Below are 15,247 nucleotides of genomic sequence, written 5' to 3'. Positions count from 1 at the left end.
TATGTCGTTCGGAAAAGTAAAGAAAAATGTCAATCCTTACAAAAATAACTTTAAAATATATGGCATTAATAAGAAATAAAATCAATCAGTAAACCTAAATCGATCTTGTTTGAATTAAGCGCTCGAGATAGGAATTTTGTCGTCTGCAACACACCGTCATCATGACTGAAGGTGGCGCTATGTCCGATGACGAGGGGCGATGGATTGTGGGCTTTTTGAACTCAAGTTACCCAAAAACTTGGACTATATTACCGGAAACTCCGGAACTATTCAAGCTTCAACAGAACTAAGCTTGCTAGAGTGGCAAAATATAGAAAAGGCCATTTTAGAGTCGGATGACTTAGGCTTGGGCCTACCACCTCCGGAGACTCCGACTATGACAACATTTTGCCCCGACAACAACTTGGCAGAGTTACTAAATCTTGCTAGTGAACTCGGAGGAGAGGGAAAAACATGTACAGATATAAATTCTAATACTGTAAAAGAAAAGAGCCTAGAAACGTCACATTTGTCCGACACAAACGTTACTGAGATTACCACAGTGGGGACACAACTGTCAGATGTCACCCACATCCATGTTGACAATGGTGTAACCGAAGCTAGCAAAGAGCTAGAGATCAAACCTGACACAGGGAAAAGGTTCAACAATGTAACTGCCGAAAAGATCAAACAGTACGAGGAGGCCAATCAGCGCAAGTCTGATATACCAAAGAAAACACCGCCTGGGTAATTAGAACCTTTCAAGGTTAGACATGTTTAGGTCGTGATGATTGAAACATTGTGCAATAGTATGCGTTGATAAAATGCAAATCAATATAAATCGGTCATTGCAGTTTACTTGTAAACAATATTCAGATCCATTTTAATATTGCACAAAGTAATACACTTAGTGTTCGACACAGCTAAGCCTCCTCAATTATCACGTTTTAGATTGGCACCAGGAAGTGTATAACATCACAATGGACTTCAATGCAGTGAACTCTGAAAGCCTGGCAAAAACAATGGCCAAATATTATTGCGAGGCTCGCCCTAAACCAACTGACCAGAGAGCCGGGGCACCAGCATTGCAGGAGTACCAGAAGAACACTTTGAAAAACATGCGCGCTGCTATAAATAGACATTTGCAGTATATTGGAAGAAACGTTTACATTGTCAGGGATAGTAGTTTTAAGAAAGTTAATAGAATATTAAATGGTCTTTTAAAAGATCGAATGAGGACGGGGTTATGTAGACCTACAGCACACAAGGAAATAATCACAAAAGGTGACCTTAGTAAAATAAGTTCTTACCTTGAGCATGGATATAAATCCTCTCATGTAATTTTGAGACAGACTGTGTGGTATAATCTGGCGATCCACTACGTAAGCCGGGGACTGGAATTCAATAAACAATTACGTATAAACTCTTTCGATTTCTCCACTGACAAGAATGGCGTTGAATTCGTTGTTATCAATCACGAAACACAACAGAAAAAATTCCAGGGGAGGGGGGGATGTTAACACAATTTGAAGCACCTTCGGGCAAGAGAATGTACAGCATTGGTGCAGATTTTTGCCCCGGTAAACTTCTTAAATTGTTTCTAAGCAAAACTCAACCAGCGCAGAAATGATGTTTAACCATTACATTCGCGACGTTCCATCGTCATCACCTATATGGTACACAAACAACACTTTGGCGAATCGCACTTACGCTAATATGATGGCGGACTTGTGCAAGGCTGCAGGCCTTCCTAAAAAATACACTGCTCACTGCCTACGGGCTACCTGTATTGAATATCTCGGATATGAATCCAGATCCATAACGTTTCTGTCTGGACACAGAAATGAAATGTCGTTGCAATCTTACAATCGATCCTGTTCAGATACACAACAGAAAAGTATGTCCATCTCACTCTCCGTGATCGCAGCCGGTATAAATGTTGAAAAAACCTGTGGCTGAAACACGTGCTATTTGTAATGTCCCAACCGAATGTCGCCAGGATGTACCGATGCCCTCAGAAAAAACACAACCTAACCTCAGTACGAATTATTCTGCTACAGCCTTTCAGTCAAACATGTCATCAGGGTTTCTATCTAAGTCATCCTTCCATGGATGCACGTTCACATTCAACAACACGCACTAGCATTATCAACGTGGAGAAAATGGCGTGTCATGTTCATCGTTTTCCCGCTCTTTCGATCAACTGATCGGGCGTCCTCATCACGTATTTATAGATATATAGCTGCGCGGTGTTAAATAATGAATTTGTGTACTATGATAGAGGAATATTGTGTAAATGATGAAATATTGATTCTTAAAAATAAAAGAATGTCTAAATACTTTAATAAATATTATAAAACATGTTGATTGTACTCTTATCTTTGAGAACTGTTTTGTTTACTGTACTTGTCAACGGCACCTAGTGTTTTCGGATTTACTTGGCTGTTCTATAAAGCAGGCGGCTGTTCGAACAATGTGTATTAGGTGATTTTTAAATTATTTTTTTTTTAATTTCGAAGTGACCAAGTGTAAATATAAGAAACAATCCTTAAGTATAAGTCAATGTTGTGGACTCTAGACGGATGAAGAAAGGATCCAAGATGAAGAAAGACCCATTCAATTATAGAGTAACATTTATATAACAAAGTCAAAGAGTTTTATGTAAGAAACTGGTATAAATCAGAGTAATTATTCAAACTTCTTTGCAGCAGTCAGCTGCGCTACCAAGATTAGTGGTTGAGTTATACCACTTGGCTGTTACATAGTTTTGGTGGCAGCGGAAACTTGGTTATCAGATGATTTTTTTTCTATATATATTGTATAATGCACATAATTTTTATTAATCTTCTGTGTGTGTAACCAGTGTGTGTGCTAGTGTGTTGAAGACGTGTGTTTATATGGACAATTATTTTTCATGTATAGACTTGAGGAACCGATATTTTGGAAAATGTTGTGTAACTAGTGTGTATGCTAGTGTTTTGTGATAAGACAGTTGTTTATATGGGCAATTATTTCTCATGTATAGATTTGAGGTACCTATATTTTTGAAAGTGTAGTGATCACACTTTGTCGAATAATCTATTTTGATGGAACACTAAATAATATGATTCTGGTATGTTATTGAGGCCCACATACTGAATTCACCACAAGCTAATATGTTCAAGTAGCTAGAGAGAGCCGATGAGGTTAGGTTCTTGATAGATTATTTTGATGCAGACTTCATTGTTTTTTGTAACACATAGTTGATCAGGCTTAATACTATAAGGGGACACAACTCACGGATTCTGTGTACTGAGTTGTTGTCTAGTTATGTGAACTACCACCAGTGGGTAAAGTCTTGTAGGTAGCTACTTTTCGTGTGAGACATATCTTTATAGAAGGTTAACCAGGGTATGGAGAGGTAGTAACCTGGACGCCTAACGGAACTGTTTTTCAGGGCACCTAACGGAATTGGTGACTTTGTGGAATATCACTGTGGTGATATTGTTTTTTTCCCTTAGTGAGACATACATGGATGCGTATGGGGGATAGTTTTTTTAGCTATAGAATTAACGGAATTATGTTATGGTTGTACTTGGACTCATTGAGTGGACTCAATGTGGAACTTTGGGAAATCATATACAGGTATATGTTGAACAAGACCTGGTGGTAGTCAAGGGTTTTTTATTGTCTAATATACTGTAGGTGTACAGTTATTGTGTTGAATATTTTGTGGGAAAATTGTATGATTGGACTAAGATGGTGAAACTATTATGTGATGATCCAGATGTGGGTCTTAAGCAGTGTTACTTTTTATTTTACCTAATATTACAGTAAATGTTGTTCCTAAAAATAATACTGAACATAGATGGCAAAACTTGTATATTTACATTTTAGAGGATTTTCAATCTTCCCTTACTTGACTGATTACTGAAATTCAAGAAACCAGGCCCTTTTTAATTTTTCATGTAACATGCCTAACGCTGGTCGATTGGAACTTTTGGGGAATTTGGATCATCCTAGTGTATGTAACTATCCAGATAACAATCCGGTGTTCCGATATATATTAACACGAAAAAGAAACGCCGGGTACACTAAATATACTACAAATGATTTACTGCTTGGCCTAGAATAATGACACTCGGTCAGGTTGATGTGTTGTTCGCGGTCACTAGGTACACGTGTTTAAAATCACACAATACCTGACCTTCGCGCTCCGTGCGAGGCACGTGCTAAAATACAAGAATCCCGTGCAAGGGAAGGTCATTGAGTTCGCCAATGAAAATTGTCAGTCTGTTTGATACTGTTCAAGTATTCGGATTGATTTTTCAAAGTTTGATTCGAATTAAGCATTTAACATCCATGCCACGATTGACGAAAGTCCAGCGGGGACAGGCTATAGGAATGCTTTTGCAGGGTCAGGGCCAACTTCAGGTTGCTGCACATTTTGGTGTGCATATTCAGACAATTCAACGTCTTGTCCAACGTGTGCGTCACGACGCCACATCAGGATCGGTTTATAAGACTTTCTCACTTACGTAATCGCCATCTCACAGCTACCGAAACTGCAAATAACACTTTAGGCAGTCATAACCGCCATATTCATCCTGATACGGTTCGAAACCGATTTCGCGTTAATGGCCTAAGAGCCCGACGTCCCTATGTTGGTCTGCACCTTACTCCTGCGCGTCGCCAACGCCGATTGGCTTGGTTACAAGCACACTCGCCCAGAAATTTTCCTATGAGGCAACGGAGACGAATCCCGGTTCACTCTCTACCGTTCGGACGGGCGACGTCGTGTATATCGACGTCGAGGGGAACGTTACACCGACGCGTGCGTCTCTGAGCGGGATAGGTTTGGCGGTGGTTCAGTATGTGTTTGGGGCTGTATCTCCTATGGGTTTAAATCACCCCTGATCGTGATTGACGGTAATTTAACCGACGTAAGGTATAGAGACGAAATCCTTCGCCCAGTTGCCGTGCCATGCGTGCAAGCACGGAACCTGATATTCCAGCAAGACAATGCCCGGCCCCATGTCGCTAGAGTTTGTCAGCAATTTCTTGCCAACAATAACGTAATCCCAATCGATTGGCCAGCATTCAGTCTAGATTTGTCTCCAGTTGAGCATTTGTGGGACGAATTGGATAGGAGAGTTAGGAGACGTCCAAATGCCCCCACTAATCTGGTCCAGCTCACACGTGCCTTGCATAAAGAATGGAATAACATTCCCATTGCAAGGGTTAACACCCTGATGAATTCCATGCATAGAAGAAACAGGGCTGCGACAGCTGCGCATGGAGAACACACAAGATACTGAAATGTCCGGCCGTGTTGCGCAATACAGGTAGGGTCATCGTTAAAAGGGGGATATTTTTGGCATAATTAGCATTGATAATCAATAGAACCTTCAACAAATGGTTCCAAACAGATGAAATTGTATACAAAAATGAATGAAATAATGTAACATTAAATTACATCATTTAAAAGAATCTTTTTAGGTTACACTGCGTTTCTTTTTCGTTTTCGTATATGTCTAGTGTTCTCCATACTATGGCCCATACTATTCCACCATACAGTGTGCTGTTCCGCTGTTAAGTGGCTCCAATCATTCCAGACAAATTCAGGGTTTCCTGTAAGGGTCTAAGTAAATACGCTACTACACGGTAGAGAGATCAGTAAAGCTGGCTAACAAACAATTCCAGTAAATCCTGCAACCTTAAATAAACTTGTCCAGAAGATGGCCAGTAGAAAGAGCTTAAGAAGATGCCAAGTAGATCCAGATCAAGATTCTAATGTTAAATTAATTATGAACCAACCTATTCAAAGGGACCAGACCAAAAGTAGGAAGGGTGGAAAGAAGACAAGTAACACTTTTGATGTTTTGAGGTCACAACCGACATCTGAGGGTGAAGGTCAAGAATCTACTTCTGAAGGTCACTTGGAAAAACAATCAAGGGGATCATATGAAAAAAACAACTTGATGATGTTACAAACAGAATGGACAAGATAGCCAACATCATAGAGATGATGCAGACAGCTTTTCAATCCATTTTATCTCACAACAGACATTTAAACTCCACCAGAGACACCAGTGACAACGCTGGACCGGTATGCATGAATTTTGGACCAGCCAACCGTTGGTCTCATCAATTTGATAATACAGACTCCAGTTCGGAACACATGTCTGAAGAAGGAGACAGTGATGATAACATTACAGCTGCCTCTGTAGGCGTCGCTTATAAATCACAGAGCCTAACAACAAAGCTTCCTCCTTTTACAGACAAAGAAACTTGGTTTAACAGATTTGAGACCGTCGCCGACAGGAACAACTGGGATAATGGTCAACGACTGGATCAGTTATTACCTAGACTGCAAGGCAAGGCTGAAGAATTCGTATTTGTACAACTGACAAGGAAAGTTCGAAACAACTACAAAGCCCTGATCAAAGAATTACACAACAGATACAGAGTAGTAGAGACTTCAAAGACATTTTCAGCCTAGTTCAGCAAAAGGCAGCAAAAACCTGGAGAAACGGTAGAAGAGAATGCAGCAGAACTTGAGAGGTTATATGACAAAGCACACAAAGAGAGAGACACAAATAAAAGATCAGAAGATGTTCTTCGCAAGTTCTTTGATGGTCTACAGAATCAAAAAGCAAGTTTTGAAGTGGAAAATCATAAACCCCCGAAAGATGTAGATGAGGCTGTCTATTTTGTTGTCAGCTATGTGGAAACAAAGAGGTCACAAAAGACTGACAAGGAAGGTTCTCTCAGGCTAACTAAAGCTGCTACAACTACTACTGATACAAGACGACGAGGCAGATGAGGAAACCAATTACGTAGGAAATGTAGAAGCCGTCAGAAGTAAACCAAAAAGGGTAAACAAAGCCACAAACAAACCATCCTCTACTAGTAATACCGACGATGTCTTACACTCCCTAGAGAAGTCAACAGAGGACATTAATAATACCATCGCAAACTTAAGATCACGTCACAGCAGTAACCAACACAAGAATATCATTTGTTTTACTTATTGCCAGCCTGGTCACATATCCCATACATGTCCACAACGCTAGCAATAAAAACAAGGCAACAATCACTATGACGCAAAAGGTCAAGTTCACCAAAGTCAATATCAACCTGCTTCACAGTATCAGGGTAATGGTTATCGAAGCGACAACTCAGTCTGGCAACATGCAACGGTACATCAATGACAACTATAGCAATGCTTAAACTGTTAGAGGCTAATTCTAGTGACCGGAATGACGCCAAAGTACCTGTAACAAATGGTCGTGAAAAGATGAATCTACATCAGAAACAAATCTACCAATAAGACGTAAAACTGTTATAGCTAATGGTTTGTACATTGAGGGAAACAGTACAAGGAATCAAGACCGTATTCACAACCGATAACGGTGCTACCAGAACAATTCTCTCCAAAAGACTATTTGAGAAATTACCAAAACCAAACCGACCTAATCTTATGCCAGCAATCCCGCTTCGAAGTGCCAATGATACACCTCTTGAAGAGTACGGTAAAGCTGAATTCGAAATCCAACTAGGAGCCTTGAAGATACAGCATGAAGTAATAGTTGCAGATATCTCCGATGACGCTCTCTTAGGGATTGATATTCTACAGAACAGTCCTTTAGGCTATGCAGACATATTACTTAGTAAAGGTATTATTACCTTAGGAGGACACACTATTTTCTGTACCCAAGTTGGAAGGAAAATAAAACGGAAAGTCACCGCTGCAGACCATTATGTCGTATCAGCCCTTTCTGAATGCCTTATTGATACTTACATTGGAAAAACAAATGACCTAAATCTTTTCATCATTAAACCTACAGACATCATGATATCGAAGTACTCCCTGCTACTAGCACCATGCATTGTTGATATTAGCTAATCAACAACTGCCAAAGTCAGAGTCATGAATCCACTTCCAACTGATGTTTCCATCAATCAAGATACAGTATTGGGTACTGCAGAGCAATATGAACATGTTATTCCACTTGCAAGAAGTGAGGATGTAACTGAAACTTCTAATTATAGCTCCATACGTAGAATAAAGACAAATAATGACTTTACAGATGATGGCAATACTACATCTACTGTGGAAAATGACATAAGCAACATTGTTCCACCACATTTGAAGAGTTATATATGAGGGGATACCCCAACAACTTGACAAAAATCAACGAAACAAAGTACTCAGATTCTTTCTCCAGAGATGATAAAGACTTGGGAGTAACACATCTGGTGCAACATGAAATAAATACAGGCGATTCTAGACCTATAATGTAACGTGCAAGAAAAGTACCTTTAGCATTTGCGGGGGAAGACAAGAAGGCAATTGACCAATTGAAGAAACAGGATGTCATTCATAAATCATCTTTACCATGGAGCTCTCCGATTGTACTAATTCGGAAGAAAAACGGGAAAGTACGACCTTGTGTCGATTACAGGAAAGTCAACAAGGTCACAATAAAAGATGCATTTCCTCTACCGAGAAAACAAGACTGTCTAGACTCTATAGAAGGCGCAAAATACTTTTCTACTTTTGATCTGACTTCAAGATATCACCAGATACCAGTTAAGGAGGAGGATATACTAAAGACAGCTTTCATCACCAAATATGGTTTGTTTGAGTTTAAAACCATGCCTTTTGGTTTGTGTAACTCTCCGGCAACTTTTCAGCGCTTCATAGAAATCGCTTTTAGTGGACTACAATGACTCACATGCTCAGTCTACCTTGATGACATAATCATATTCAGCTCTACATTTGATGAACATATCAGAAGAGTGGAAGAAGTAATTGATAGACTACATACTGACGGTATGAAGCTTAAACCATAAAAGTGTTCATTATTACAACACGAAGTTACTTTTCTGGGCCATGTGGTATCAGAAGGAGGTATGTGCCCAAACCCAGATAATGTTAAGAAAATACAAGAATGGCACACTCCTACAACTGTGAAGGAAGTTCGTCAATTTCTTGGTATGGCCAGTTACTACAGACGCTTCATCAAAAACTTTTTTGATCTTGCCAGACCACTTATTCAACTTACAAAGGAAAGACAAGAAATTTCTATGGACAGATGGTTCCAAACCCTCAAATCCAGGCTAATGAGTCCTGAAATCATGGCTGACCCAAAGGATGATGGAGTAATATATCCTGAACACCGACGCCAGCAAGTATGATATTGGTGCGGTACTCAGCGTTCTGATGGTGATGCCAAGGTTATCTCCTATGGTAGTCGAACACTCAACAGAACAGAAAGGAACTACAGCGTGACTGACAAGGAACTGTTAGCAGTGAAGTATTTCGTACATTATTACAGACAGTATCTTCTACTAGGACGTAAGTTCCTGGTTCGTACAGACCACAGGGCATTATTATGGTTATTCCAGATGAAGGAATAGCATAGCTTGCAGAAATTTTAACCGCCGTGATGGTACAGGTCATTATCTACAACTACTAGTCCCTGCTACAATGAGAGATGAAGTCATGACTCACCTGCAGAACAACAAGTTGGGTGGTCACCTTGGTAAAAAAGAAGACTCAGGAGAATACACTTCAACGGTTCTACTGGTATGACATTAGAGGAGACATCAAATTATGGATAATGAAATGCGTTACATGTGGACAAACAAAACCACCGATGACGAAACCAAAGGTTCATTTGGGTGATATGTCTATAGGAGTACCACTTGAAAGGATGGCAACTGATATCCTTGGACCTCTTCCACTTACACCTCGAGGAAATAGATACATTTTACTGGTCACAGATTACTTCTCCATCTTACCTGTCCCACACAAAACAGCAACAACATGTGCAGAGAAAATACTTGATGAAGTTGTCAGTCGATTTGGTACTCAATTGTCAATACACTCCGACCAAGGCCGTAACTATGAGAGTTCCATATTTAGAGAGTTATGCCAATTATTAGAAATTAAAAAGACAAGAACCTCAGCCTGACACCCACAACGTAATGGCCAAGTAGAAGGTTTTAACCGTACATTAGTCTGCATGATTAAAGCGTATCTTATAGGACAGCAAACCGACTGGGATAAGAATTTAGGTTGCCTTGCAGCGGTATATCGTGCAACTCCTCACGAATCAACTGGGCTTAGTCCTAATCTACTGATGATGGGCAGAGGAGTACGACTTCCGGTAGAACTAGTATTTGGTAGTAGGACTTTTTCTAACCAAAATGTCACAATTTACGGAGAATATGTAGAACAACTGAAATCCAGAATGCAATTAGCTCATGAGGTAGCTAGGAACCACCTCAGGTCCAATTTCCAGCGCAGGAAAGATATTTATGACAAAAATCTGAGCCACATCTTGTATAATGTAAGAGACCCTGTATGGTGTTTAAACGAAAAACGTAAGATTGGTGTATCTCCAAAACTACAAGTCGCTTACAATGGACCTGGTATTATTACAGAGAAGCTCACAGAAAATAAAAAATGATAATAATAAAAAAAAAAAAAAAAAAAACAAGAATCCTGCACCATGATAAACTTAAGATGTATCTAGGAGACAATCCTGATTGCATGAAGTCTGTACTTAAATAATCTTAAATTGCTGTTGTTATTTTAATACTATACACTCATTTATGATGGAAGATTTGTAATGAGGTCTACTAGATATAGAAAACCATAGACTCTAGATCCAGAACATCCAGTCTGGGCAAATCTTGGGATTATTTTGGTACCACCAAACATCCGTTGACTACTTCCCTTGTACTTCCAGACATCATGGACTCCAATACTAATAAACGAGGCCGTGTATATTCCTGCATGTCATGTGAGTTTAAGGACGAAAGGAGGCGTGTCGTCAGCCAAATTTATAAGCACCATTTAGCCTTGGAGTCATCACCGTTTTATTGTACACTTTGTTTATTCCGGGCCACCAGGAAGCACGATCTGGATCGCCATGTCTCTAGTTACCCAGACCATAACGTGAAATTGGAACTCCGGCAAGAGGCCCCATTAGAAGGACTGGATTGCCTCAAGCAATCCAGTTCACCAGTCTTTCTAAAAGAGGATGTTCATCTCAAGAGAATGTCTAAACTAGAGAGTGAATCAATTTGGAAGAACAGAAAACCAACAGATGCTGCACAGGAAGCTAATGCCCTGACAGAACTTCCTGAGGCTTTATTAGAACCGTCATGTGAGCTACCAATGCCTACTCAGGAGGACATTGATCTCGCTCTCTTCGACCTTCCAGAGACATCAGAAGACCAAAAGAATGTTATTAATCAAGCATCGCCATCTCCAGTACTTTCACCATCTACCAAGATTTCTGGGATTGAATCTGTAATAGAAATTTTAGAGCAAAGGACAAACATTGAGGAAAACATTACCAAACTTCTCATTGAAATATCCAGGGTGGTTAACAACCTGAAACAAGGACAGAAAAGAATTGAGAAATTGGACCTCTTGTTATTCCAGCCAACTTCCAAGAAGAGAAGAACCCTTAAGGAAAATGTGTGCTAATCATTGACTTGGTTCCCATGAATTACATTTAATATTCCAAGTGACAGTTACATTCTTATTCAGCATCTTATAAATTCATCGTTGTTAAAACAACAACTTTATTATGAACCTCTTCATATAATTTATATTCAAATATGTTATATTGAAAAGTATACCAGTGTATATTATTCATAGGGACATGAACGTATTTTAAGGGGGGAGTAGTGTGACAGGATGAAGAGGTGAGGTGTGAAACGCGTATGTCTAGGGGATCAAATAACAATCTCCTAAGTAATCGCCAATTTGGATTCGTCAACGGAAGGTCAACTGTTTTACAGATGTTAAAAGTTATTGATCATTGGACAAAGGTTATCGATTAGGGGGGATCAATCAGAGCAGTTTATTTAGACTTTATGAAAGCATTCGACAGCTTCCCACATCAACGGCTCCGAGGCAAACTAAAGGCATACGGATTATCACCAGAAATTATCAAATGGGTTCAAAGTTTCTTAACTGGCAAAAACAGCACGTATCAGTTAATGGAGAAATGTCAGACTGGAGGGCGGTAACAAGTGCGATCCTACAAGGAAGCGTTTTAGGTCCATCCCTTTTTATAGTTTACATCAATGATCTTCCGAAAACTATTAATGCAAGTACATATTTATTTGCAGATGATACAAATATTTACAGTCATACCGATAACTTGAATCTCCAAAACGATTTAGATATGCTTCAACAACGGTCTGATACATGGCTCTTGAAATTTCACCCGAACAAATGCAAAGTTATGCACATAGGAAAGATAACCGATAATACACCGTTACACTTATATGGAGACGAGGAAAATGGAAGAGTCGAGGTTACATTAGATCAGGCAACAAAAGAAAAGGACCTTGGAATTATAACAGACAACAACCTAAATTTCAACGAACATATTCATGATGCAGTCAATAAAGCCAATAGAATACAGGGAACCATCCGAAGAACAAACACGTACTTAGACAAAAAGTCGTTCTTTCTTTTATATAAAGCTCTTGTACGTCCGCACATGGAATATGGGGCCTGCGTGTTGAATCCCTATCTGCAAAAAGACATAAATGAAATGGAAAATGTACAGAGAAGAGCAACGAAACAAATTCCGGGAATGAAAGATCTAAGCTATGAGAGCAGGCTAAGGATTCTTAAATTACCGACACTGAGGCACAGAAGATTGAGAGGAGATATGATTCAACTATAAAAACTAACACATGGAGAATATGATGGGGCTGTCGCGGAGGATTTCCTGGTTCAAAACAATAACAAGATAACAAGAGGGCACAGTCTTCAACTATTAAAAAGACTTAATCTGAGGAAGTATTCTTACTGAGAACCACTGGAATTCACTTCCTAATGCCGTTGTAACGTCACCAACAATCGAAACTTTCGAATCCCGATTGGATAAACATTGGGGGCAAACTGAATGTATTTATAATCATGAACTGGACAATAACACACTGATCCATATCCGGGATGCTAATTCTTTTTAATTCTGGTCTGAATATATAGGCTTAATAAGCCTGCGTCCAGTATATATTATTATTATTAATGGTCAAAGGGCAGACAACTCTTTGGAGTTCAGTTCTGGGTATGAATTATCCCTCAGTTGTATGGAACTGAGTTCTCGGCAAAGGTCATTATCAGAAATACAAGCATAAGTCAATGTTGCGGACTCTAGACGGATGAAGAAAGGATCCAAGATGAAGAAAGACACATTCATTTATAGAGTAACATTTATTTAACAAAGTCAAAGAGTTTTATTTAAGGAACTGGTATCAATCAGAATGATTATTCAAACTTCTTCGTAGCAGTCAACTGCGCTACGAGGATTAGTGGTTGAGTTATACCACTTGGCTGTTACAATATCACAGTTCCAGCCACCACATTAATCGCATCGCCACTCCTAAAGGCAAAATTTTGTGGACATTATTTCCAAAACAAATCAAACCAAGTTGCAGCTGATTAAAAACGTTTCAGCTATAAAGAAATTAAAAATGTGCTTTTCAAGAACATTTAAAAAATAATTTATGCCACCCAGATTAATCATGATTGTGATCAGGACTAAATTCCAGTCTCGATGCAGTCAATTCCACTGATGTGTTTATATGATGTTAGATGTGTTCTATTCTTCTTGTTATTCTTGATGGTACTCAATTTACGAACGTGATATTAGCTACCGGAATTTACCAAGGTATACATAATTGGTGTCCTTAGTGAAGCGGAGGATGTTTTTCCTTCATGAATACCCTGTGTTTTAAGTTTGTAATTTTGCAACGACCGGCGTATCTATCTTTCGTTGTCCATAACTGGTAGATATTTCATTGGTTTGTAGTTTTATTGAATATTTGTTACTATGTTAGTTAATTGACTGCAATTTACTCTATATATTTTTTTCCGAGTGTATTCATTTGATTAAAAATGAAAACCGTTTTTCCGTAATAACCGCAATGAAGTAATATCCTAAACGACACCGCCTAACTGACGCTGTCACTTTGTACCCACTTCAATTCACCTTCAAGCAGACATCAATGAAAGCAGTATTTAACTTCTTCACTATAACATAGTGACACTTAGTGGCCCAATTATTACCACGACTTACTAGAATATTCTTATTATTATCATTACATTTTAACGGCCTGCCAACACATCAATACTTTAGGGCCATCAACTGCTAAAACACAAAGCGAAAAATCCAAAAAGGATATAACATGAAACAAACAAAAAGTTAAAAATCTTAAATGGTTATATTACCACGAAAGATAAAAATGGCCAGTCACAGTCTATAATATAGACGAACACTTTCAGATAACTTTGCATTGTATTATCTCAACAGTTTCAGAAAGGGTCTTTAGACTTGTAACGTTACGATAAAAAAAAACTCGAATAGACATGTCAATGCAGTCCGATAAATGTTTAACGGTGAATGGCTCATCATAGTCCATCATATAGACCAACATCTTTCAGGTAATGTAGAATTTAACAAATCTCGACCGTTTCAAAAAGAGATTTAAGACATGTAATGTTACAATAAAATCATTCTCGAGTAGACACTGCAATCCAATAAAAAATGTTTAACGGTGAATAGCTCATCATAGCCTATGCACCGAGGGTTATCTTCGCTTTTCGACATATATGAATGTGTAAGGTATGGCATGTATGGCCCTTCCGAAGACAGGTGAGGACAACTTCGTCTCGGAGTTTGTCTCAAAAGCGGAGTGCATTTTTTTGTTAGTATATTGATTTATTCCTTCTGCCACTGGGCTGTTAAAAATGTTTTGATAAATAATTTAAAATCAGTGAAGTGAAGTTTAAAAAAAAACAGGTGGTAGCGATAAAGCTTCCTCTGAGGCACGATATGCTTTTTCATTGCCTGGTACTCTCATGTGCCCGGGAACACAGCAAAAAGCAGTACGGAAGTTAAAGGCACGTTCCTGATATGTTATTAATGTATTAAGAAATATTTTCGATGTTTCTAGTGCTATGACTTCGTAGTACAGAAAGAGACTCTGAATAGAAAACAGCTCTCATTACTTTGTTTGAATATGTTCAAAAGCGCGCGATAATATTGAGGCGTTGTTGGGTAGCCAGCTCCATAGGCTTCATCTTGTGTAATCATATCCGCGGCAACCTTTTAAACCATCAGTATATAAATGTAGAAAGTTTTTATATTTCTTAATGCACTTTTGAGAAAGATGAACAAAAGGTGTAACTGTCAGTGTCTGATTTAACCATTTCATGAAATGAACAGTCATCTTCCGGTGAATT

The sequence above is a fragment of the Ylistrum balloti genome, unplaced genomic scaffold, assembly GCF_031769215.1.
Source record: "Ylistrum balloti isolate Yb309-2 unplaced genomic scaffold, AGI_CSIRO_Ybal_v1 Utg369570, whole genome shotgun sequence".
NCBI classification, from domain to species: domain Eukaryota; kingdom Metazoa; phylum Mollusca; class Bivalvia; order Pectinida; family Pectinidae; genus Ylistrum; species Ylistrum balloti.
Note: the sequence above shows the minus strand (reverse complement) of the source record.